This window comes from Rhea americana, unplaced genomic scaffold, assembly GCF_003343005.1.
Source record: "Rhea americana isolate MKP2758 unplaced genomic scaffold, rheAme1 scaffold_56, whole genome shotgun sequence".
In the NCBI taxonomy this organism is placed as follows: domain Eukaryota; kingdom Metazoa; phylum Chordata; class Aves; order Rheiformes; family Rheidae; genus Rhea; species Rhea americana.
The window spans coordinates 4,195,817-4,222,560 of record NW_028186712.1 but is presented as its reverse complement, the minus strand read 5'-3'; the positions used below and the strand labels follow the sequence as shown (position 1 = coordinate 4,222,560).

At 36.7% G+C, this 26,744-nt stretch overlaps 1 long non-coding RNA gene across 26 annotated transcripts in view; it reads right to left on the bottom strand.

The window, feature by feature from the left end:
* LOC146587860 (uncharacterized) overlaps window positions 1–26,744 on the bottom strand; it is a 359,490-nt gene that overhangs the window by 149,080 nt on the left and 183,666 nt on the right. For 25 of the 26 annotated variants that reach the window (XR_014897548.1, XR_014897547.1, XR_014897549.1 and 22 more), the window contains one exon: window positions 9,961–10,025. This is a non-coding gene — a long non-coding RNA (uncharacterized LOC146587860). Of the gene's footprint in view, window positions 1–9,960; window positions 10,026–11,769; window positions 12,362–26,744 lie in introns of those variants that run through there. The other variant, XR_014897563.1, reaches the window with a different exon arrangement.

Here is a 26,744-nt window from a genome sequence, read left to right as displayed (position 1 = left end):
CAGGACGACCCACTGTCCACAATAGTTCATCAGCTCCTAGGCAAGAAACTCAAACATGTCACTAAAATTTACATTTTGACCATTCCGCTATATTTGTACTTCAAAATGGAAACATTAATAAAGATATCTGTAAACAATAAAAAATACAAGATTTTTATATTAGAAACTGAACAATTTCAGAAAAGTAATATACTTTATAGTATTTTATGATAATGCTTTATCACTACTGGAATCATATTCCTTACAAGTCACATCCTGAGTAAACGCTATCTAAAGACTAAAATATGCTTCCAGCAAAAACCTCCCTGTGGCTGTATCCTCACTGCCAGCTGTGGTACTTCAGGTGGACTCAGGCACGCAGTCTGGTCTCCAAGCTTAACTGGGCAATAAACTAGGCTGACTATTCCTGAGAGTTTTCAGACCTTGCCTTGCTATACAGCTAGTGAAGAGAGACAAGTGTAATATATAGATTAGGTGACCTGAGCCTAGTTCTTTACAGTACAAAACCTGAAATAAAATATTAGGGCAATAAGAGTGAAGAAATTGTACATAAATATGCTATTAAATATACTTCTAGATAAATCTAGACAAGATACAGACCAATAATTACTACCATCAGGCCAGAGAAGCAAGGCTYATTACTCAGTGTAGAGGTCAATGTTTACATTTGTCTACTGCTCCTGGTGCCCAAGCTCCCATGTCGTCCATTGGACAGTGACACCAGCTTCAGCAGCCGCCCTGAAATCACTGGCTGGTTGTCCCCACCCCAAAGGCCTTCACATTGCACTGGTACAAACAAAAGGGTCTGGAGGCACAGCTGGCGCTTAAACCAGCTTAGCTGCCAAGAGTGTTGATCTTGGAACAACGTCCTCCAAATTTCCTCAGGTCTCTATATAGGCCTGTACTGTGCTGTGAAAACAAGCCCTTTACAGATCACTAGTCACAATTTAGTTTAATATAGTCTAAATCATGCTATAACAAAAAATCTACACCACAGAAGTCTCCATCCCTGTAAAATTCTTAACTGACACAGGTCAATCTGGGAGTTCAAAAAACTTACAGAATAAATCCACTTCACCATCCTTCTGAAGAGGTGGGGAGGCTGGATGTGTAAACACCCTCAAAAAGAGCAAGCTTTATGGGATGAGCTGTGAGTTAGAACAGTAGCCATGGATTTTCAACCCCATACTCATGAATACTAGATCCCCACTCAAGCTATAGGGCTTCCYTCCACACCTGTCTCCAACTCTCCTGGTCACAGGAGAGTGGAATCTACTTCCACAACACACATCGACTGAACACTGTTCTTGTGCAACCTTTCAGGAAACCAACTTTTCACATGGATTTAGTCTGTTCTGAATGCTATTCCTGGTCTAATGTGGTAATTCTTTCAAGGGAAGGTAAAATCATCTGGGGAAAGTTCACATCTGATGGTACTTCCTGATATGGGAAGTTAACAAAACTGTGTCAGCAAACTAATTGTACTATATAAGATGAAGAATTCTAGAGAGGGTTTTTTTCATATCGATGTAGTGCAAAGCACAGAAAAACACATAAATGTGTGTGTGCATGTACATATATACACATACATATAAAATTATTTCAGGGTCTGGCAGCCACTTTTTTCCAGAGCTGCACCTTTGCTTTGATACTGTAGTCTCCAGAAGGCTGGGCGTGTGTTACGGAGAAGTGAGCCCTACAGTGCATTTAGTGTCCAGGGACTTTGCTTAAAATAAAACCGAGTTGCATGGAACTTGACAAAGGAAGTCAAACCCACAGTCTGAGACCAATGCAGGGAAGGTGGTCGTACCAAACAGCTTGTACTCAAAATATTCACCTTCCTAAGAAGGAGGGGAATAACAAAGAGGCTCCTTTAAGRTTTGGTTTGGCTTGGGTTGCTTTAGTTGGCTTTAAGCTTTTGTTTTTAGCTATCCATATAAACATGCYACTGATACTACTCTTCTCCTAGGCTATCAGAATATTCCCTGTCCATTTCTGTTTCCCATATATCTGCAGTGCTCTACGTTCTTTGCCATTACCATCATGATATCAGGAAATGAAGAWTTAAAAATGGACAAGTGGAGGAATGTGTGTGAACCAAAATTATACAGAATACAGATCAAGAAAAATGAAGGGACTTGCATTTCCCAGGAAAACCACAAATCACTATTGGAGATAAAGCTTTAGTTGAGTAGATTCAAAACATTCAGGTAAGAGAAGGAAATGCTTTATAGTAATTGCATATAATACTGAAAATACATATTGCCCTCCCTCTCTCACCTGACCACAAAGGCAAAGTAGACAGCACAAAAGGGTGCTCAGACTCTTACATAAGATCTGCTATGTTGTACCTGTATCATTCTGCTGAAGATCTTGGGGTACTGGTGGAAATACATCCGTGTCAATCTTACTCAAGTCAGTCAACTACATCAGTCAGGCTCAAAGCAGAATGGGTTAGGGGTGATATTTCTATATTTAAAGAAGTGAAAAAAAGGGCAGCAGGATCCAACAGGATCCATGGGTATTCTTCCATAAGTTCAAGTAACATGCTAATCACATTTGCAAAAGAAGAAACAGGGAGACTGGATACGATTCTGAACAAATTAGTACATCATGCTAGAAAACAGAGAGGCATCACCTTAGAGTTTTTATTCAGGTTTTGTAAGTATTTTTAAAAAGACTTCAGTGTGAGGCTTTCTCTTACTGTTTCCTTAAGCAGTATAAAAAAAGGGGTAGAAGGAATAAACAAGAATTTGCCTGAAATTTCCATATAAATTATATCATTCTCAATAGAATGTCTGAAATATCCAGAAGCCTTGTACAAAATTAAACACTACCAAAAAGATCACTCAGATGTAAATATTTTTACTATGTGAGAAAAGACAAAGCTGAAATAATTTAATTCTTCTGTACCATATAATGCAAAAGCATTAGCTTTTCAATCTTGTATTTAACTATGCTGTAAAAGCAATATTCACAGTTAAACAGAGCCTGCCAGACGTATTTAATTTGAGTTTTATTAAAAATACCAGAAGCTGCTCTTAATAGATAAATGAATGTCATATGAAACCACATGTAAAAAATTCAAAAAATTTCTAGTGCACTTCTATTCCAGCTTTATCAGTTAAACAACCTATTACAGCTCTCTTGTCAGACAGTTTCAAAAACCAAGTTTTAGAGATTAATCAGGGTTGTTTGTCATTTTCAAAGAACAGATTCACAATGAAAACATCTTCTGGGCCTGCTTTTAAATATTTTACCACATTCTTTACTTAAAAACCTCTAAAGAAATTCTACCAATTCAAAAACAACAGGAAGTTAAATGAAATGAAATCAATCTTTTCCTTTTGTCTGAGTGGAAGAACAAAACAGAAAGTAAATCTGCTGTGAGAAAAAAAGGCATTTTATAATGACTCAGTTTTCATAATGTAAATTCATAGGTTTATTTCTAAAATCTTAAAATATATCATATCAACTGCATTGACCTCTATTCACTTACATATTTTTGGCTGTTCTGTGCTGTTTCAGCAACAGAAAATTGCTAAAAACTTGCTCTAACTAAGCTGGTAAATCAGATTAATGGCAGCTTTGTGCTACTGAAAGGGTTCAAAATGGCTGGGCTCAAAATGGCCAGACTCTACTAGCGATTCTGACCCATAATTAACAACTCAGAAATGACCATTTAATGATGTTTTCTTTGGACATATCTCTGGACAAAGGCGTTCTGGGCTGCAGACAGAAATCCAAACTCTCCCCAYCTCTCTGAAGTGACTTAACTCTTAAGACAAACAGGATCTGGCATTAAAGCGGGGTTTTGACATGCTGTAAGTTCCTGTGTTTGGAATCAGGGTTCAGGCCTTGGATCACACTTAATCTTTACCACGGAAATTGTGGTAGCAAAAGTGTGCTGTCCGCAGCAGTGTCTCTGCCTTAATTGAGACAGCTCTTCTGTAACACTGAACTTGTGAAATATTGAAGCCAAATGTTCCCAAAGAAACCACCAGGAACTGCAGACCATTTGGATCTCAGGAGGTGTCCCCAATTAGCCCAATGGGTATTTTCTTCTACAAGCAAGAGGCAAGGAAAAGGCATCTTGACCAGTACGGTTTGCTTACAGGAACAAACACTGCTAAATGGGCCCTATATTTGGAACACACTCATTTTCAGCCAYCTTACAAGGTACACTTATTTCCTATAGCAGAACCCCAAACCAATATAATGCTCAATACTATGTGACCATCTAATACTCCAACGCTTTTAAAGGTAAAAGCATGCCAGGCTTTGCCTAAAACAGACAATATGTTTTATGGCTTTAAAACGAAATCACAGAAGACCCAACTCTACCCAGCTGTTCTTAATAGAGCTCTTTCCCTTTGTTTTTCATTCTCTACCTTAAGCTGCTTCAGAATTACCTCACAGTCTCATTCGTTTTTGCTTGTAACTTGATAACTCTTACCAAAACAATGTATTGCACGTTACAGGGTAAAAAAATAAAATAAGGGACAGAAAAAGAAATATATAAAATGCGTATTCTTCAAAGTTAATGATGCCGCAATGAAGATTGCAACCTGTAACTATGCCGGATAGACTTATAAATTTATCATGCATTTGAAGAGCAGATGAAACATTCCCAAATTTTCTGCATCAGTCATTTCTATTTGGTTCAGCTTAGTATAAACAATTCCCCTTATTTTGCAACTAATTGAAGAATTAATATAAAAGGATTGAACACCTGTTGCTCTGTTGGCAGAGAACAGCAATTACAATTTTTCCTTCCAGTGGACTTAAACTACAGAAGAAATTAAAAAAAAAAGAAAAAAAGAAAAAAAAAAGAAAAAAAGAAAGGATGGACTACATACTGGTGACCTTGATTCCACAGAGGATATGACAATCTTTTATTCAGCTTGTGAGTGCTCCCTGCTCAGCTTCACTGGTCGATAGAGGGCTCCTCTCCATCCGTCCCCCGGCCCCATTCAGCCACTTGAATAACCTGGTATTTGCCATCAGCTTGGAGTAGCTCCTCTCTCCTCTTTCCCACATGCTTTAAGACTGTATATCTACCTGATTGTCACCCAGATCCTCTGCACTTATTACAAACACTAGCCACTGAAAATAAAGGCTATCGAAAAGAGAGAGTAAATTCACTTTCATCTCCTTTTATGTCTTACGCAGGAGAGCAGTTAGGCAAGCCTTAGGGGGAGGCAGCAAAAGTCAAATACAGAAGCGCCTAAGGAACTGATTTTTGAACAGCCAGAACAGAACGGGAAAAGAAGAAACAAAATACAAGCAAGCATCAAATCCACTTGTAACGGAAATGTTTAACTTTCCTCACTAAAGCAGAAAAACATAAAAGTTGAACAATGAAAATGTCAAACATTTTGCTACGGTCACCTGCAGAGCAACAAGCGGCGCAGTTCAAAAAATCCTGGAAAAGGAACCGTTCACTGGTTAACGGAGGAGCTCTACGATTAGAGCCGTGGCCCTCGCACCGGACAGCCCCGCTCGCCCGCCCCGCGGCCCGCAGGGGTCTGGCAGACCCACTCCTCACGTCGGTGACGCCCCCTTCAACACAGCACCTCAGCCGCGTGGCTCAGCTCTTTTGCCCTCCACGAACAACCTTTAAGCCCTTGGAGGCAAAATTATGAATGTTTACTATCAATAATAGTATAAGTTTATTAAGTTCTACTCTTCTCACTTTTTCATGGAAAAGTGTGTGGAAGCAGACGATAGCAGCTCTTCTAAACCACTTTAGAACCAGAGTCATCCTCTGATTCAGGTGCTCTTACTTTGCCAATAATGCCAAAATACTCTCAAACTGGTAAGAACTTTACGGTGCTTTTCAGAAGCAAGTCTCACTGAAAAAATTATGGTAGATTTAGGGGAACCTAAATCTCCCCCCTAAATTTCCCCTTCCATGSTACTGATTTTTCTGGACTGCCTGGACTGTTTCTTAACTGTGAAAACTTATTTTTATCTCTTTAATAAGATACTTGCCTATAAGACATGCACATTAACTTGATCTTTTTTCCTTCTTCCAAGGCAAGGAAGACTGAAAAAAAAAAAAAAAAGCATGGAATGGGAATGCACAATTCTGGGCATGAATACCAAGCAGATCTCCATCTGTACACCATCAACTTCCTATTTTGATTGGAGTCAAATACATACTTTTTTCCCTTCTGTACATTATGGTCATTATTCTTTAAAAAAGGTGTGTCACACATGCAGGCAACATAAGGTCTGTAAAGTGCTAATTCTGTAATTCTGTTAGTGGTGCTCAAACCCAAAAGGGAGGAAGACCTTGGAGCTAAGTGTTACCATCCCATTTGGCCGGCTCACAAAACTGGCAGAGCAGAAATGTGTATCATATGAAAGTAGTGCCCCGCACTTTGGGAATATTCACATTAGGGAACGTGACTTCTGAAGCTCCTGCTGGGTTACAAAGACGTGTCAGAATTTAAGTTGGGGCCCAGAATAACAAAAGTACTATGGGTCAGGCCTCAGGGACACCGACAAGCTGTGTAAGGATCTGGATGCTGTAACTCCAAAATGAGATTCTTAGGCAGAACTCCATATAAATCACAAAAGAAAGAAACACATGGGGTTACAGGTTAATAAATATCTGCGCTTATAATACTGAACTGTGTACGCAGAAAAAAAATATCATAAATCCAAGCAAAGATCAGGATCAACTTGTGACACTGTTCCTTACTATCCAAGTAGCACAGTGTAATATTTTTTGCAGAGTATTGTAGGAACAGAAAGGTTTCTTCKTTTCCCCTTAAAAATAATGTGCATCTATATAACAACAAAAAAAATCAACTCTGTAGGATAAGCTAATTCTACGGAGAAAGAATAAAACAATAAATACTTGATATTTCTATGAATTTATAAATCAAAAAAAAAACTTTTTAAAGCTTTCCTGTTAATGGAATTAAAATCATCATCAGTCTTTCTAAGTGTCTGCAGTACATACTTACAGTCCCTTTAAGACAACACGTTAGCATTGTTCATAACAGGATGTAAATGAAATAATCAAGTCATCAGGACTATTTCAACATCAATAAACCCTCAGAGTGATTATTAYATACAGCCATGACACAATACCTTTTTGCATACTTTCCCTGATCAGATTAAAGTGATGATGAATTCCTCGATGGCTCAAGTGTGCTCCAAGGAAAGCTAGAAGGTTGTACAGTTAACTCCCAGGGTGTAACTCTAAACCATACAACCTACTACCTCAACCCGGATGCACACAGCTTCCAACGGTGACCACAAAGTCTTCTTTACTTCTTCARTATTTCTTTGAAATGTGACAGCCATAGGCCTATATATTTCCCATACGGGTAGGCTTTCAACTGCTGAAATAGTTTGCAGTYATTCTACACATTTAAGATGAGAAGACGTAGTCTTGGATTTTGACAGATTATGAATACAGAGGTAGGAACTCTATCCTGCTTACATATATATAAACATATGTATATGTGAGTTTAATATATATAAACATATATATGTTTGTGTATATATAGCTTTAATATATACAATTGCAGGAAAGATGCAAGTCCAACTACACTTCTGGAAAGAAATGGCCATTTGGCCTAATTTAACATTGAAAATCAAGCAGATGCTTCTCTTTTTTCTCTTATTTGAATACAATACCTTGTACTGGTATATTTGTAAAGTTAGCAAATAGTATATCCTACCCTTACTCCACAAGAACCTTTTAACTTCTTCGTATGTCTTTGTAAATCCTAACAAAATATTAAGCCAAAGGCGCTTAAAATAGAGAACAAAATCACTTAAGTTGAAGATAAGGCAATGGACATGAGATGCATTCCATAAACCCAACGTCTAGTTTTGTTTGAAACCTTCCCTCAGGATTGTTGTCAAATACCACGGTGCATGCTGCACAAAGTTTTGCCAGATCACCATACTGACACAGACCCATAGAAGCGAGCTTGTGCAGTACATTTCAACACAAGATCGGATCTACGGGTTTATGCCAATTGGCATCACTGATTAGCATTTTCCCTCTTAAACTGAGACGCAGAAGACTTTAAACAAACAAACATGAAGCAACTGTACTGACGAGCAATGAAGAGTAAAAATACTACAATCAGTTGTAAAGGCGGCTTCTTGGAGCATAGCTGCATAGATGATGAATGCATCAAACAAGCCAAAGACCCTCATAAAGTAACTTGKTTTTTGCAAAAGGAAGAAAAATCATTTTTAACAGACTGCCTGCACAACAGACTGTTTTGTCTTCAGCAGGAATTAACATCCTTCTGAGCACACTATGCCTTACTGATGAACTCCCAACAACTTAAATCTGACTACAGTATGCATACAGCATGCAAGACTGGAATCCRTAATTGGAAGTAAGATAAAAGTGAACAATACAGGTTTGTGCTTTGTGTCTGAGCACGTATCTATACTAGAACCCAAAATAATAATCAACCCACTAAATCTGAAAAGCAATGAGGCAAACTGGAGTGCAGCTCTCAGATAACACTATAAAGAGCACCTAACTCTTTCTTCCTATTACAAAGTTTTTTAGCTAGTACTTTACAATAATTTGTTGATTAAGCAATGCCTATTGCTCCAAGCAAATTTAATTTGTATATTTTATTCACTAATTCTCTAATCAATGCTATTGCCTAATAAATAAGACTGCAAGTAGAAGGGTAATCCTGAAAAACTTCAGGGTTAACTCCTAGAACAAATACTTTCTTCTTGTGACCGGTAAGCAGTACGATACAAATTATTACACACTAATTGTAGAGTATCCTATGCAACAGACTGAAAATAGGTCCTTTGAGACAATACCCAGTCAGTCAAAAATGTGAGACACAGATGCAGTTTTATAACCTACATATTTTAAATGGAAGTATTTATAAATACTGCATCTTAAAGCACAGTATCTGACACGAGGATAACTTGTAACAATACAGCCACAAATACATTTGTAAAATACAGGCATAAGAAGTAGGTATCATCTAAAAACAGGTGCTGTAGAAAGGTCTCTTATGCTTTCAGCAGTTTAGTGAAATCTGTACCTGAACAAGACTTTACTTACTGCCTCTGCCTTGCATCAGTTCCCATGGAAGGCCTGATTCTGCCATTGTTAGTGGGCAAAATCCCTTTCGGGAGAACGAATGTTGCCARTAACAGAGCTTTTGAATCAGGCCTACAGTTAATTTTCTTGCAGATTGCAACATGTATTTCTTGTTCAGTAATAGCAGCTGAATATTAGTAATGACCACCAGGCTTTATAAAATTTTAGTGGATTAAATCTTGCAAGGTCTACTGTACCTTCACTGCATTTTAGAAATAATTTCATAATTTACTTTCTAGAGGAGTATGTTTTAAACTTGCTTTCATTTTATTTACAACATTTCTGCAGCATTCAGAAAGAATGACATCTTTGTAATTATTTCCTAATGATGCTGAAGTGTTAGAATACATACAACGCTCTCAAACTAAAATATTTATTCTAATACCAAAAGTATGAATACAGGCTGCACAGATATCTTGTTAAATGATTCTAACCAATGCTGTAAGATTGCTTCTCAGATTTTAATTTTTGTAAACAAAAGAGATATTTTATGTTTCAAAAAGAACTGATCATTGCATTTTAGTTATGTATCTAAATCCAACCATTTTAATTATACACCTATACACCACTAAATATTTGTTATATATTTATTAGACACAACAAAAGAACAAATTATATATTGATCTTCCATTTTAGTCTAAAGCGTCATAGAAACAAAAAGTATAAAGGCTACCCAAACTGCAATATTCTCAACAGAAAGTAATCAGAAAAAAAGTTCAATACGTATTTGCAAAACARTATTTGTAGGCTCTCTTAGAGAAAGAAATTGCTTTAAAGTTAAACTGCTCTTGCCATGAACTTCTATTCTTTAACAGCTACTAGAAAAATATTTAAGATCACTGTATTACCTTCGCTGAATTCTGGYATATTCAACTTCTTCAGTTGCCATTTTCATTTAAAAATTTTCCTTTCACTAAATAAAGAAAAAAAAGAAATTTAGGGAAAGATTTTCAAACATCTGCTCTATGAAAAGTGCTTTCAGAACAACCTGAAACATGTAGAAAATTAGTAATTATGCTTTTAAGATACAAAACTGACACATTGCTGATGCTCCTCTCAAAAGGCCATGCGAAGACATGCTGTGAACATACACACTTTGACAATGGGACTACTTTATTTAGTATTTCCTTTTTTTTTTTCACTCAACAAATATTTTACTTTTATTAGGAATTCCAGAAGTGAAGGATCAGACTTAATAGAAATAAATAGGGTTTATCAAATGGTGCTTATCATAATGTAATTTGATATGGAACTTCATAAAAAATATTAGGATAAGTTGAACTGGTTAAAGCAAAAAATGCTTGTAAAACTATAAAGAAAAAAAATGTGATTACTGTGCTAAGATTTACAAATGAAAGATGTTCTTTCAAGCAATGTAAGCACAATTTTTTCCAACAGACATAGCTATTAAAGACATACTTAATTATTCTAACGAAACTATTAAGGGAAATACCACCATAAATCTTATAAACACTTTCTTAATAAATGGGCAAATGGAGGCATATGTGTCATATACATAAGATCTCCTTTTAGTAATTTCCCAGAATTCACTGCAGAGCAACAAAAATATAAGGTAGCAAAATTAGGACATAATTTTAGAAGTTGCTCTCTAACTGGTAAGGTATAAAAAGAAAAGTACTTGTTAAAATAACCTTTTTTTTTTTAAGCCACAAAGGTTTTTATTAGAGAAAAATCTATAAGGAACATTTTAATAAATACATAAGCATTTCTGATGTGTTTCAAGGTAATTTCTAGCTGAAGAATTCTATATTTTTAACATAAATGCAAAAGGATGGGAAATACTAAAAAAAAAAATCCAAAATACATAAAACACTAATCTGGCTGAGCTTTTTAAAATGTATCAGTCAAAATGAATTTTGTTACACGTTGTTCTAATTACCTGGTCATACATTACAAAGGACAGATAAATGCTTTTAAAAAAGGGTGTGCTGAAGCAGTCATATGCTCAAAACTTACTGTAACTTTGCATGCACTTATCACAAACATTCTCAATGGATATCTTAAATACTGTTTTCAGCTATTCTTGGACAAGTGCTGCTTTACCGAACATCTTAAAATAGTCACTGTTACTAGCTGCAAACCAAGCTTTCTTCATGAATGTCCCAATAATGTGCCTTTTATGCCCGTGCTTATTACACTGATTTCTTTGTAATGGATTTAGATACAAATCGTAAGAAACTCGTACATGAATTAACTCAGTAATAACTTTAATACACTGGTTACGAGAGTGCTCTCTTCCTATAGATTAACACGTTCTTTTTCTTCCTCTCTTTAGAAACTGAAAGCACGAGTCAAACTTTATAAAAACAGAATTTACTTTCCTTAGCAACCTTAGCAGATCTAAATACCCACAACTTGCTTCTAGCTAACCAAAGCTTACACTGAATAAATGTAACATAAAGATCTTTGCACAATTCCAGTACTTAGCTTAGATAAAATGTACCTAACTACTTATTTCTACAGTTCGTTTTTTATTTACTTTCTATTTTTAGCAGTATTAGATCAAACATATCAAAAAAAGTTAGTTTAAAAAAGTGTCATCRGCTGACTATGTTAAAATTAATACACAAGGACTCAGTTTCAAAACAACGTTTAAAATAAAAATAAGGAAGGAAAAAAAGAAAAAGAAGCTATACCTGATATGAAAGGTACGTTTTCACCCAGTGCAAAATAATGCTACATTAAGCAATAGCCAAACAAACAAAAAATTCCTTCTTTCTTTTTTGTTTCTACTAACAGAATCAATCACTTAGGTTCATTTTGCTATATTGTTTTAAGCAGCTCTAACACATCCTGATGTCTCTGCAGTTAAACGTGCCAGCTATTTTTTTTTTTTTTTTTTTTTTTTTAGGTGAGGGGGGGTTTTTTTTTTTTTTTTTTTTTTTTTTTTGGAAGCAGGAGAGTCACTTTTTTTCTGCACTCTTGTATGTAGGACAAACTCAGATCTGTTTCTTCTTCTCAGGGGCTCCTGTTATTTCTCGGAATAAGACCAGGATGCCTGTCTTCTTTTTCGCTCTTCTCGGAATTCCAAGCACAAAGCACTGCGCAAAAGCTGCACCAATCCTTGCCGCAACTGCCTGCACAGGACTAGAGGTGGGGAGAGACCAGAAAATTCATCTCGCCCCTGCGCTGATTTTATAAATGGGGATTGCACAAATCTGCCGAAGCAAAGGGGTGAAAAGGCAGGGTGCCAGTTTGCTACACTATGCTGCAATGATCTCATGTTCAATGCTGTCGCCCCGTTTGCCCGGTTCAAACGCCTGTTCATTAAACAGGAGGGGAAGGAAAAAAAAAAAAAAAACTTTTATCCTTCAGACACTCAGGAGGGTTGTTCTAAAGTACAGATCAGCAATAAAAAATAAAACTTGTCGTTTCAAAATTCAGTTATGAAGTCTAAATATTCTGCTTATATTTTCTTTCTTTCCTTTCTCTATTTAGAGATAAGAAGCAGAATTTATCAGGCGTGAAAGGGACAGCCTCCTGGTGGTGTGCCAAAAAAGCCAGAATAAAGGCAAAGTTGTGCTTCAAAGCTCAATCGCTTGCTGAGTCTGGCTAAAGTCAAGTATTAAGATCCACCATTTTCTGAGCCATGTAAGAAAGGAGGAAAAAAGTCAGAACGGGTGCTGCTTTCCAAGTCTCCGTTGGCACCATCACAAAATCTCAGCCGTAAGGTCACATGATTCTCTGCCAAATGTGGAGTGCATTCCCATAAACCATTCTGCTGATACTGCGAAGGCAGCTATTGTCTAGTTTAGACCCAAAGTTCAGCCCACTCTTCATTGAATTAGCTGAAAAACGCATCACCTTTGGGGGTTGGGAGCCATGGAAACGTCTACCTGGCAGGCTGCCCACTTTTTCTGCCCATCAACCAGAGATGGGATTGTGCTGCCTAATGTAATGATGACTAGGAATGTGAAGAGTCGTCCAAAGTGAATCTGATTCTTGCAAAGCCTGCTTCATTTGCACAGCAAACTCTGGCTTCTTGTCGTTAAAAAGGAGCGGGGGGGGGGGAGTCTTTCTACTAAACATAGCAATTAAAGGTCTAGTAAACATGCCTAGTCTGCAACTTTACTTTCTAACATACCAAAATGCTTCCCAAACGAAAGGACTTAGTATAATGCAAGTTTTCTGATTTAAAGCAGCGCTCGTTTTTTCCCCTGCGTTAACGCAGCATTCCCTGGACATTTTTTCTCCCTAAGAAAAAAAAGTCTAGGGTACAGCAGATCTCTCCTCTCTTCTTGTTCCCTCTCTTTATTACCTCCTGATTTTATCCAGCTCAAATTACACTTGTSTGCAGCAATACCCACTAGTAACAGTGGGGATGCAATATTGCTGCAATCTTCCTCAAAGCAGTCTCCTGAGAAGGCTGGTTGTGTTTCCAGCAGCACAAAACCCTTCATCTGGAGCCCTCTTATCTTCACTATCAGGTAGGACAGCTGGTCCGCAAGTTTGCAGACCAGCACGTTTGAGACCAGTCAGTACCCTCCCTTTCTCTAAATACTGTTCATCCAGACTTTCTTGAGAAGAGATGCAATCAGATAGAATTTATAAAAAATGTAAGTTATTAACTGGATAAAAAAATGGACATTAACTCCTCTGCTTTAGACCCGAAATTTCAGTTTTGCCCATCTATTGTTCTAATAGAACAATTATGCGAAAATACTACATAAAACAATGAGCAACAAATACACATCCTCCCAGCACCTAAAACGGAACATATCTAGGCACTCAATGTTGTCACCAGCTGAACATAAATCTAATCTGTGTTTCTACACACAAAAGCTTAATAGTTACTGCAAAMTAGATGTTAAAACGTGGTAACTTCTCTGGTTTCCACATCAATAAAAATGGATGGCTGGGAGGGGCCCATTCTACCTATGGGCATCAGTAGGCAGTCGCACAAATGCACTGCACTCTAATGAGCTTATTGCTAAAAACTGTTACGGAAGGCCAAACAACGGAAAAGACAGCAGCCTAGAAACCACAGCAGGAGGACAGAAGAAACTGGTCTCATGAATACTGTAGGCCGTAACTGTTCGACTTCTTAGCTACTTTTATGCTTTGTTTTATAGTTCCTTTCAGTTTTGCTTTTATTTACTTTAAGGAAACTGAAGGTTCATTACCAAGGAAGTGTGAGAAAGGGGGCTTCGAAGTAGAGGGAGATGGTTACAACAGGAGTTGGGCAACTGAAGCGACTTCTAAGCACCGAGATGTCCCCCAGCCTAATAGCCCCCAGGCACAGCTGGGACCAGGGAGCCTGGGGCACCCTGGAGGTGCCCTGGCAGCACCGAGGCAGCCCCCGCCGCAGTCCAGATGAGCGCTGGAGCCAGGGACCTGCAGAGCAGGCGCAGGATGGGCAGGTGTGGCTGGGGAAGGAGAGAGCTCCCAGCCATCTCTCCTCATGGGGATGGAAATGACCCCCATTCTCCCTGTCAAGTAAATGCACCTGAGATCCCTCTCTCTTTGGTCAACAGATGGGATCTGCCTGTCAGAAGAGACTCATTTCAGGCCTGCAGACCCAATAAATAAATCAATGCACAATTTCATGTCTCTCTCTCCCGGATTGAGAGCTTTATAAGGGCCAGAAGCAGAACAGCTCTCTGATACAGTGACGTTGTACAGAATCTCCCAAATTCCCTATCGGAGTGAAATGCCTCGTGCATGATTTTTAACCTAGATACTTYCTTTTCACTGCAATTCAAAGAAGGCCACTTAGTCCTTAGGCTACTATCTATTATTTCCGTTATACATGGAAATTCTGCATTTCACTCCAAATATTTTTCATTATAGTCATATAGTTCGGACCTCAAGAATTTTTGTAAAGAAACTCACTGCCTTAGATGGATCACAAGCAAATTTTGCCTATCTTTAAGCTTCAAATATAAAAATGAGACATTGGGGCATTCTCCCATGAAGATCGCTGGGACCCTTTGAGGTTAGTTAAAACTAAATTCAGTTCTTTCAGGCTCACAATATTCAAAACCCCAATTCTACTGACTTTAATTCACAGTTATGAGGAAACTGCAACTTGAGATTCCTTTTTTATTGTTTTGATAATTTGCTTATTGATTTATTTGGGTCAGCAAATCAAAACAAGTTTTTTTTCTTTTTTCTTCTGACAGGCATGTGGGAATCAAGCTCAGTTCTTTCCATCTTAATTTCACCAACAGCTGTAAAAATGTCTAGGTGAAAATACATCAAATTAACAACTCATGCCAGTGCAACCTATAAACCTGCATGTATTTGCAGCAAAGGTGAAAATAATGGTTTAATTAGAACTGATTGGAACCTTCCAAGTAAACTACAATGAACACAGATTCTGTTTCAAATTTATTACTATTATTATTGGCGATGGTATGTTAAAAAGGACAAGAAAATAGTCTGACTTGCAGATCTCAGGTGGGTGTTTGCCGCTAATTGGAAATAATATACAGTCTGAGCGGAGCGAACCTGAGCGGCAGCCTTAGGGAGACGACAGACACAGGGTTCCACGTGGTCACTTTTATTTTTCTGTGTGGAAAAACACGTTAACATGTGGCTAGCCCTCAAGAATGAGTACTTGCTTCACTAGTATCGAAGGAGGATGTTAGAAAGTTATTAAAAAATCATTTGCATATATGCCAGGCAACAATTAGAGATGTAGATGAATCTGAGTGCTTTGCCTATGAACTAGTGCAACGACGGAACAAAAATAAAATATCTGCCAGAGTGCCTGGTCTTGTTCACGTCTAGCTGGAGCAGGCAAAATGGCCAGGTGGAGGGAAGCTGCACTTAGAAGAAGGAACTGTTTGATTCTTCTAACACCCAAACGGCAGGAAGGGGAAGGCAAAGCAGAAGGGAAATCTGGACTGGGCTGGGAGTTCCCGGCCACAGTCTAACGTGGTTACTACGTCTGTGCTGAGCTCCCACAGGACAACRGGCACCCCGACCTTCTTAGCCTACCAGACAGCTTGTAAACTAGCTGGAAAAGAAAAAGTGGAGCTTTCTCGGGGCCATGGCAACCCTGCATAAACTGTGAGAGAATGACAGAGTGGAGGACTGGAAAAAAACACCGCAACGGTCACATAGTGAAAGGAAAGGGAATGAATGAAGTGGGCAATGTTTACTTTTCTTTTAATGTGTTTGCTCTTAAATACAAAACTAGTGAGCGCATAAATGTAGTTACYACGCATTAAAATTTTAAAATTAACACATAAAATAAACAGGACATGTGAGGGCTGGATATATTAAATATTTTTGTTTAACTTTTATATATTGTGTTGCAAGCCATAGCACTTCACATGAAAATAAAAACTCCTTGCTCTACAGACCATATTTTGAAAGACTCTAGAATACAGAGGCAAAAAAAAAATGCAAAATGCATGCAAATGACAATTTATCATCTACTTTCTACCTTCATGTTATCTTTAAATGGCRTTGTGTATTCCCTTTTTTCTGCTTTAAGGTTAACACCACAGAACTAAAAGACTTGAGCAAGATGCTCTGTGGTAAGGGTTAGAGATGTCACTCATCGCAATTTTTCTGCTCCTGAAATTTTCATGAACAATCTTACTTTTACTAACTCTTTTCCTCTAAACTTCTGTCCCTGGGTTATCGGCAGCCTATTTGTTTTAACTTTCTGCTGCTTAGGCTATATGGTTAGATCCTGAACTTTACAACCTTCTTCCTGCTTTGCTACGGGAGACAGAAAACTTTTTAAAATAGATGGCAGCAAAAACTTGAGTTATGCTCAGCAAATATTCGTGTTCATGCAAGAAAAGCTTTCTTCACAGGCTTTGTAAGATCAACTATTTCTCTAAAAGCATAGATATTCATAAAGAGCAAAGGGTGAAAATGTAATTAATGGAAACAGCTACCTAAAATTCAAATGAGCTTTCTCCAGTATCTATTTTGCTGTATTAAGGCATCTCCCCTGGGCAAATAGGAACAGGCTTTCTGTTCTTAGCTATGAAGCATGAGTGCAGTAGGGCAAGTAGCTCTCCACCACGTACAGGCAAGGCTGCACTGCCAGAAGCGTGCTGATGCTCTGAGGAGCACACAGGGAAGCCCAAACAAAGAACAAGTTCCCACATCTCAAAAACTTAGTTTCTTATGGGTAATCCTGCAGGCACAGAATGATGTGGGGTTGTCTCCATAAAAATAAYGGAATACCTCAGCTGAAAATGCTTTGGTGTTATAAAATACCAAATCGAACAGATGAGGCTAGAAAACCTTTGTCACAGACATTTCCTTCAGTGTACCTGCTTCATCCCACACTTATTTCAGTATTCTCACTCCACAAACGTTAAACAATTTCAGTTCCAGAGGTGCAGCATTCAACTCCCTCACTTACACCTAGTATTAGATATACAAAAACTCTTCTTACATCCTTTTTACCTCATTTGTTTCTTGTAGRTCTATGTACAAATACAGCTGAGTATTATCATCCTCATTCTTCAGATGAAAAGACCTGAAAGACCTATATTTGCCAAGTTAACAAACTTGTAGTATGTCACTTTTCCATGAAAAACAATAAACTTATATGATCTTCCRATTCTAGATTGAAACATAACAAAGACTTATTTTCAAACATTAATTTTCAAAAACACACGAAAATAAAGTATGGAATACTTGACATTGTACAGTATTTAACTATACTGCATTGAATCGTAAGTACTACACTGAATTCAGTAATTTCTAAATAATGCCTACTCAGTTTGCACCAATTTAACCACTACTTGTCACAACTGAAATTTATAGGTATCTTGTGAAAAACATCACTAGAGAAAGAGGACAGTAAACACAGAGAAYTAGCTAGCAAAGACAGTAAACAACAAGTAATTCTTCACATCCCTTCTACTTCTGATAAAACAATAAATAAATCAATGTTGACTTCTTTCTCTAATATCTCTTCAAGACAAGAAAAGCCATATTTAAAGCCAGAAACCTTTTCATTAATTCCTGACTTAACAGCACTTCTTTTTGCTTAGAGCTCCTCCACTGTAATTCCCATCCCAGTACTCCTCTTCAAATACTGCTGCAGCACTTGCTTAAGTTGCATGCGTAAGTGCTGGGGAACATCTTCACAACAGCAGTCCTTTCCTAGGACTTTGCAGGATGGAAATCCTCATAGACTGCACACATGCAACTCAGAGGGAAGCGCAGATGGCTCCCCCCTCCCTACTGTGCAGCAAGGGTCCTGCAAGGCCACTTACTTTGCCTCGGACTCATTCTCAACCTGAATATAAATCAGGAAAATATGGATGCTGCAAGGACATTCTTTATACCATTGATTTCTCAATCAATGATAAACAATTTTTACATTTTTACTGTGTACCTCTCCGGTATGACCCTGTATGAATCCAGACTGCTTAGGACCTRAATGAAAATGTTATGGAATGTTATAAAAGGAGTTTGTTATTTAAAGGGAGCATTTTGCTCAGCCATCAGTAGCTAGGCAGCCAAACTTAGCCAAAAGTGGCCTTCACTAGAACTTGTGCTCTGTGTCACCCATCTCTCTTTATGCTATAGCGCACTACATACAGTCTCCCATCTCCAAAAACAAGTACTGTTCAGTGCTCATGGGCACCGTTTAGTGCTCATGCGTAAAGAGAGAATATTAGTATTTGTGAAATATTCATAATTAGTTCAGGAAGGAATTATGTACATCTTTAGGTACCTATATTCTTACAAATCTGAAGCGTATTTTCCAAAACATCAGAATGTTTTGCAGTCAGGTATATATGCTCACATATTCAAACACACCCACAGATCTTTTTTTTGAATTTAATTACAAAAATATGGGGCCTTTACATGCACATTTCTTGCTCATATTCTTAGGAAGTTCAGTTGTGCTGACCAAAGAAACTGGGTAGGTTGTAACTTTAAGTTGAAAAGAAAGAACACATACATTATAGCCCAATATAAAGTGTGTTTTTTATTCAGCAGACTAAAGGATCAGTTTATTTGGAATCAAGGCTGATTAAAACTAGACAGGAAACAATTTCCTATTTGCAAGTTTCCAATTTTTCCACAGGGAATTTGTCTGCAAAATAATCTCAGTCCAAATTTTCTGTTTTCCAGTTACCAATTTTTCCACGGGAAATTTGTCTGCAAAATAATCTCAGTCCAAATAGCACAAGCCCTACAATTCAAATGTTTAGGCTTTCTTTTTATATTGAAACCATTAACTTGACTTACATTTTAATGTTTTCAAGTTTGACTTCATTCTCGAGTTTGATTCTTCAGTATTTTTTGTATGAATAGCTACATTTTTTTTTTTAGTTTGAATTGCCATAGATTTGTGATTAAAACTTACATGTCAAACTAATCAACGTCCTCAGATAATCTAAACAACATAGAGTCAGAGGAGATCAAAGGCTTGGAGCCTTCTCGGAAGATTGAGCAGGCTATGAGTGATCAAAAGCAGGGGAGAGAGGACTCTGGATCTTAACTTCTGCTTCCACTATACATGTATAATTTACAGGTTGCTGGATTGTGGGGAAGGGAACTGTTTATACCTTAAATGTAGGTTACAGGGCTGAGAAGGTATTTAAAATACAAAAAATGAATTTTGATGTTGAAAATGTATGAGCAGGATCTTTTACAATGCCCTTCTCCAATATTTTTTCCAAAAGTGAAAGTTGCAAATGACTCTCCTGCAAACAGCTGTGTTTTCAATGAATTGGCATTTTTTGACAAAAACAAACAAACACTATTGCTGGTGGGTGTCATCATAAAATTGATATTGTGTTATCTGGAAGTGATAACTCACAGGAATAATCTAAAACTAGTGTTCCAAGTAGAGAGCTAGTATTTATTTTAGCTTGCTCTTCAGAAGATGTAGAGCAAAAGTAACTCAAAATCTTAATCAAATCACAGTTCTACACTATCTATGTAAAATTCACATTGTGGAGTTAGGTAGGATTTGGGGATTTTTTTAGTTCTTGTCCTTCACGGTTTGGTAATATTGCTATGCACAACCACGCTTCATTCCATAAGACTATTCACAGTGTACCAGCACAGGGCACTCAGCACTRAAGTGAGGTTTCATGTCATCAGCTGAGTACCTTAGTCATCAGATCCCTGGTTACTGGGTTGTTATTTGTCTTTATCAGAAATTAAGTACTGTACTTGAGAAAATATTTCCAATTTAAATTTGCCTAAAAAGTGAGAATTTTTGCCYAAAGGTTTGATTTGACAAATCCATAAAGATATTTTCCTCAAAAAATCCTGAACAGCTATACAGAAAGTAAATATTAAACATCATGCATGTATGTTCAACAAAAAAGAATTCAGCAATCTGCTGACTTAGTATCAATAAATGAATTGGTATAATTTGTGACTTCAGGCTCACTGAATTTCATGATTTCATATTAYGCATCTGCTATCCCACTGAAGATGTATCAATGAGAATTTGATGTTAACATCAAATTGTTTTATTGAGGGGGAGACCGGAGCCACACCACAGCCTGTATTACCATAGTGCAGCTGAAAAGACACTTGAGCTTAAGAGATGGTTTTAGTTCACACTTGATAGCCAACAGAAAGCTGCAGACTTTGACAAAGGGTGACATGTATTATAAACAAGCACCAAATGATTATTGGAGAACTCAAAATATGCTGAACCATGAAATAAAAGCAGCTAGCATAGTCTGTTAGTTCCTAGTTTGAAAATCTTGTTACTGAAGGTCTGAACAGCACAAGATGGATTTGAGAGGCMCAACAATGGTCATGTATCAGACCAGAAAGTATTTTTATCTTCCCTAGTAATAAGCCAAAACCCTTTATTTCTCATTTCAAATTATCACAAGTACTTCAGACTCTTGAAGTACTTGTTGAAAGATGTTTCAACATCTTTCTGGAATTTTATACTACTAGTAAATGTTTACATACACTGTATAGACTTAAGGACATTCAAATATCCAATATGGTATAAATACATTTCTATAATGCCTAGTTCTTTGAGATCAAAGACAGAAATTTGCATTTAATATTACAATAGCATGYAAAATGTCCTTTGATTTAAGTAAGAGCGATCCAGTATGACTATACTGCTCTTTGATCAGTACTGGACTCATCCTGGCTTGTCTGCAAAGCCAGGACAGCAGGCATTAATTGTACCGGTGGGTCAGAGGTGCAGTATCTGAAGAAAYGCGTGCAGTCTAGGTAGAGTGCATTGTCTAGGTTGCTCTCTAGAAAGCCCGAGCTGTTGAAGGGCTGAGTTTATTTTCCTGACACAAGACATTCACAATAAGGTATATTCCAAGGGTAGCCAACTTCAGGGTATATAAAGGGATGCTGTAGAAGATATTCTCAAGTCCTCTTTTTTTACATTTCTCTGATTGTAACAGGAATTTAAAGAGTACTAATCATTTAATCAACAAACACATTACTTTTAACTTGTTAACAGATGGCTCATTCAGCACAACTTCTGTGGACTATACTCGATTATGTATCTGCTTCCTGAAAAGGTGTTTTTCTAAAACACTATGGTAACCAATGCTTGCAGAGCACGAAACATAGCAACCAGATTTCTGGAATGCAGCTCTGGATAGCTTTTATCAAGCAGGAGAGAAATGGAATACAGCATTTTGAAAGCAGTCCCCTCAGTTAACAAGACATTAAGTTCTGCAGATAGGATCTAGTTCTAGTATCAAAGGATTAATAACAGCAATGGGATTGTCAGCTAGGAGGAGGAAACTTTCATATAGAATGCCAGTTTCCTATATGGATTTTAACAATATATAGTCTATTGAATTTAATGTTATGCACAAAGTATGCAATATGCATCCTTTACTCAGGATGTCCAGTGAAGAACCTGTTATTTTCATGCTCCAGAAGAGGAGCTGATCTGTATAAGATCTCTAGGCCTTGATCGTACAAACTCTTACTCATATTTATTACAATTATCATTCTCACCGAAATTAAGGGAACCATCTGTACCAATACAATCAAACATGCAGAAGTATCTTCAGTATGGGAGCCTAAAGCTTGTGCTGTTTTAATTATGTATACATAAAACACTAGCACAACAGAACGCCTATACTTCACTGATGCCTTTAAAGATTATCAGAACAGTAAGATACAAAATTAATATGAACTAGAACATCCATCAATGGACCTTATCAAAGAACAAGAGTTATTGATGATGAGTAATTCCTTCTTTCTGCTTGTGGTATTGTCTCCACAGAACTGTGGGAAATCACTACAGAGCAAATACACACTTCTAGAGAGGACGGCTAATCAATAAGTCACTGCACATTAAGAGAGAAACAATCCTACTAAAAGYATATTGTGCTCCTTGAGGTCAGGTTGTGCAATGTGATTCATTAAAGTCTGCAAAAAAGCGTAGGTAGTGACCGAACAGATTTCAGAGGTCCTGGAGGTGCTATGCACACGCGATGCTTCATAACGGAGGCCGAAGCCTGCTGGCTGTATGCCTGGACRTAAGTATCTGTCTACCTAGAGTCCAAATCAGGCTGGACCATCAAGCATTTTCCTATCTAAAGTCCTAAATTATTTATTTGAACTGCTAAATACCTCATTTCATACAAAGTAGTAAGTAATACCTATTACAGCAAGCGAAAYCTGCAGCTTTGCCATTACAGGATTTGTAACTGGGAAACTATTTGGCATAAACTGACTTAGATAAAAATCCAATAAAATTTGTACTAGATATTTGGGTTTAAGTTCAAGTCTTGCACTATTTTATGAGTTCAAGTAATTGATGGGATGGACATGGTCTTCAAATTCTGTGGTCTTCCTGGTTAAAGAAAAAGTTACAAAACTGTCATTTTCTATTTGATGTAAGTCAAAACTGGGTAACAGCCAGAAGAAAGACATTTGAGGCACTTCCAAAATAACCTGTGATACAGCAAGAAAACAATCCAAAGAGATCCTGTTCTCAGGATGTTTCCAACACGTCTGCAATTTGAAGATTTTTAAGATGGTTAGGTGTGGATTAAAATGTTGAGTTCTCCTTAAAGAAGAAATCCCTGTCCTCATGTATTTTGTGAAAAAACACKTTTTTCACATTTTCTGAATTACTTTGATTGAACAGACACTTTTCCACTTAAAATTCGTAAGCATCAAGCAGCCAAACACAAGAAATACTAAATTCCAGTTATTCTGTATAAAAAATTTAAGAAGTTTTAAAGTCTGATATCATTTAAGAATTAGTTCTATTAATTAGCCACTTCTTTAGTATATACTGATCTCAGATATTAAGAAAAACAGGTTTCCAGAGGTTTTTCTTCAGAAAACTTTTATTCATTTATACTCACTCAAAAGCCGCACAAGATCTTTAAATTACTTTAAAAATAGAATTTTATTGCAGCTTCCTGCAGAAACTGACACTAAAATACTGCAGAATTTCACAGTTTTTGAAATATAAGAAAACTCCTTTTATTTTTGGTTGAAATAGTCTCTTCACTTCCTCTTTGAGATCTTTTTAGCCTACAGTCTTCTAATTTTTGACTGATTRTTTTCAGAGGTCTCTGAGTCCCTGATTGTTTATATATTTTAAGCTGTTTGCTTTTTCCATATACTGAACACAGCTTTATTTTTTAGTTTAATTAGATTTGCTTCTGTTATCCCTTTAATACTCAGAGTATTCTAAATGCAGATTTTCTAGGTATCTTTTCAATATTGCTTATTTAGAAGAGTACATTTCTCAGATATCAAAATTCCTTGCTGAACACAGTAGTATTTACTGAAGTAAAGATTTTCTAAAACTGCTTTTGCTCTGGAAATAATTCCACAGCAGAGTTTAAAGATAACAGATTTAGAAACCCTGCTCTTTTCCAAATATTGGGCTGATTAAAATCTACTAGTCTAAAATTCTGGCCTTTTATGTTGTTGTCTCTTTTAATAGTCTCTTGCACATTTCTGAACTACTCTTGAAATAGACAGCAACATTCATGGATCAAATGGCAGCTCCTTACTATCCTTCGCTTCCAAAAGTCTTTGCAGCATCAGCCGATATCTAAATCTGTTCTCTTTCACCTACCTGGATATCATTTTCATGATTATTACTCTTCCCTCCTATTTTAATTTACATTTTCACACGCAAAATTTGTTAAAATTTAAGCTAGTTTCAGCAGCTTCTCTGCTCCTCCTTTCTTCAAGTCTGCAAGATTCATAATGCAATAGCAGAGCGCTAAGCAACAGATGTTAATCCTACAGTTTAATGCACTGCTGGAAAGTAGCCMGATAATCTGATGGTAAGAGCAGTATAATAACCTATAGAATAAAGTATTTTCATTCTTCTAGTTTTATCTTCTCTACCAATTTGGATTTCTGTGCTTTGAGAGAACTTATTTGCCAGGCACACACTACATCGACAACATATCATTTAAATGACAACACGGTTAACATGAATTCTTTTACTCTATATAATCAAGCCTATTATTCTGATAMGATTATACACCTTTTAGGATTATTTAATTGCCATCCAAATACTTGACCACACAGATTTATTCTAACATACGAACTTTAATTAATCTCCTTGTTCTTGCTAAAACACTATGTGTGAAGAAAATTATAATCTATGTCATCTACATTTTGTATCTTCTYATCATCAAACTGGTTTATTTGGATACCTGGCCACTAACATTCTTAGTTCAATTTACATTCTTCTCTTTGAATTTAATACCAGTTTAAACACATTCTTATTCTTTTCTGTTGTTCTCCCTTCAAAATATCAAACATACCTAAATCGCCAAAGTTTTGATCAATCTTTTACTTCTGGTATCATGTCTTAAAGAGTCCTACTTCCTAACTTCACACAACTTTCTATACCAATAATTATGAAGTTTTAAAAGTAGAAAAATATGTGATTTAGATGATTTTGAGTACAGAGAGGGCAACCTTAGCACAGATACAAATAAAATATTTGCTTTTGCTGACTCAAGATACTAGATGATAAAACTTTATCATAAGTAACAAATACTATATATAYGTCTTTTATATATATATAYACATATATATTCCCGGTTAAAATTTTATATAATTATTATATAGATTTATATATTATTATATAGATTATATAAACATGTTAAATTTATAATTTGTATAAATATTTTATAATTCTTTATAAAAGAGTAATTTTGTTTGTTTTATTCAGAATTGTGAATGCTCCTGTGTGAAATTTGCGGCTTGTGGGTTTTCTGCTGGAGAAATAGGTAGGATCTTAAAGTTATATTTAAAGCAAATTTGGATGGAAAAACATCAGAAAATGCAATGTTCCACATAATATTCTGTTAAATTCACAGATAAAATTTAATCATTTCAAATGTGTAAGAGGATACTAGTCCTGCTTAAATTGGAAATGTTAACATACCTAACGATGATGTTGCTAACATTTTCATAAGGCTGTCATTGCAGCTACATGCACTATTGATACAGGCTTACACCCAGTCCATTGCTTAATTTATTATTATGCCTCCAAGTAATATCTCTGATCTTCACTGCAAGTATATTAATCTCTCTCTTCCTAATTTTTGTCAATGTTATGTTTTTAGTCTATAACTGCTCTTATATGATTTGCAAGTGAACGTGCATGCCTAACATTATGGTGTCTACATGCAAATAGAAAATCAAGCATAATGCATGGTATTAATAATAAGCAAATCTAAACTTTTGATTTATAGTTACAAAAATAAAGGGACTACTCATATGAGTAAGTACATTCACAGATAAAATTTACCTTGGTGACAGAGCACAAGCATTGCTTGTGATGGCTGAGAGGAAAGGAGGGCTATGCTTGGTGCACTATGTTACACGTATGGATCTTCTCGTGCAACTTCTGCCCCCTGCACCTAAGAGATGCTCACAGAGTTCCTGACTTTGCTGTTACTCCTCTTCAAAAACACAAGGTTGATATTAYAATAAGAGCAGGCTTTCAGATTTGAAGCAAGTCTTTCAAAGGAAGCGCATTGCCACTTTCCTAACATGAAGYCGTGGAGCCTCTCCACAGTAGCAAGAACAAGAAGAAACCAACCTGCCAAGGTCTTTATTCAGAGAAGTATTTTTCCCAGCTATCCTAAGCTTGCTTTTATTTGATGGGCAGAAAGATATCACAGTAGTTAAGAGCACAGCCATGTTGGTATTAAATGACATGTAAATTCAGTATTAAAGCTCACAAATGTTTACAAAGACGGAAAAAAAAAGTATGTATTTGTGTGAGGCAGGCAGGTGTAGAAAGAGATGGCCTGCCTAAGTATGCTTGCCATTTTTTTTTAACTACAATGGCTCCTTATTTTAATACAGAACTGTACAGCTAAAGTTTGAAAGGTGCACTGCAAGTGATTACAAGAGTTTGATCTACCTCTCTGATAAAATTCCAAGGAAAAAAATTCACAGTTATCGTTTAACAGTGCTGTTAGTTTGGTGTGTTAGGTGACCTACAAATGAACTACCACCACCATCAAAGCCTAAGAACATAGATTTGCCACCTCCTTTATGAAGTGGCTGACACCATAATATGCACAAAGTTAAGTCTGAAGCAGCAGGGCAGACAGAACTTAACGTCAGTCACTATACTTTTTTTTATATATATATACTGCTTAGGGGTAAAATGCAGACATGCTGTATACTAGAAATTCAGTAAAAGCAATTCAGAATCTGCCCC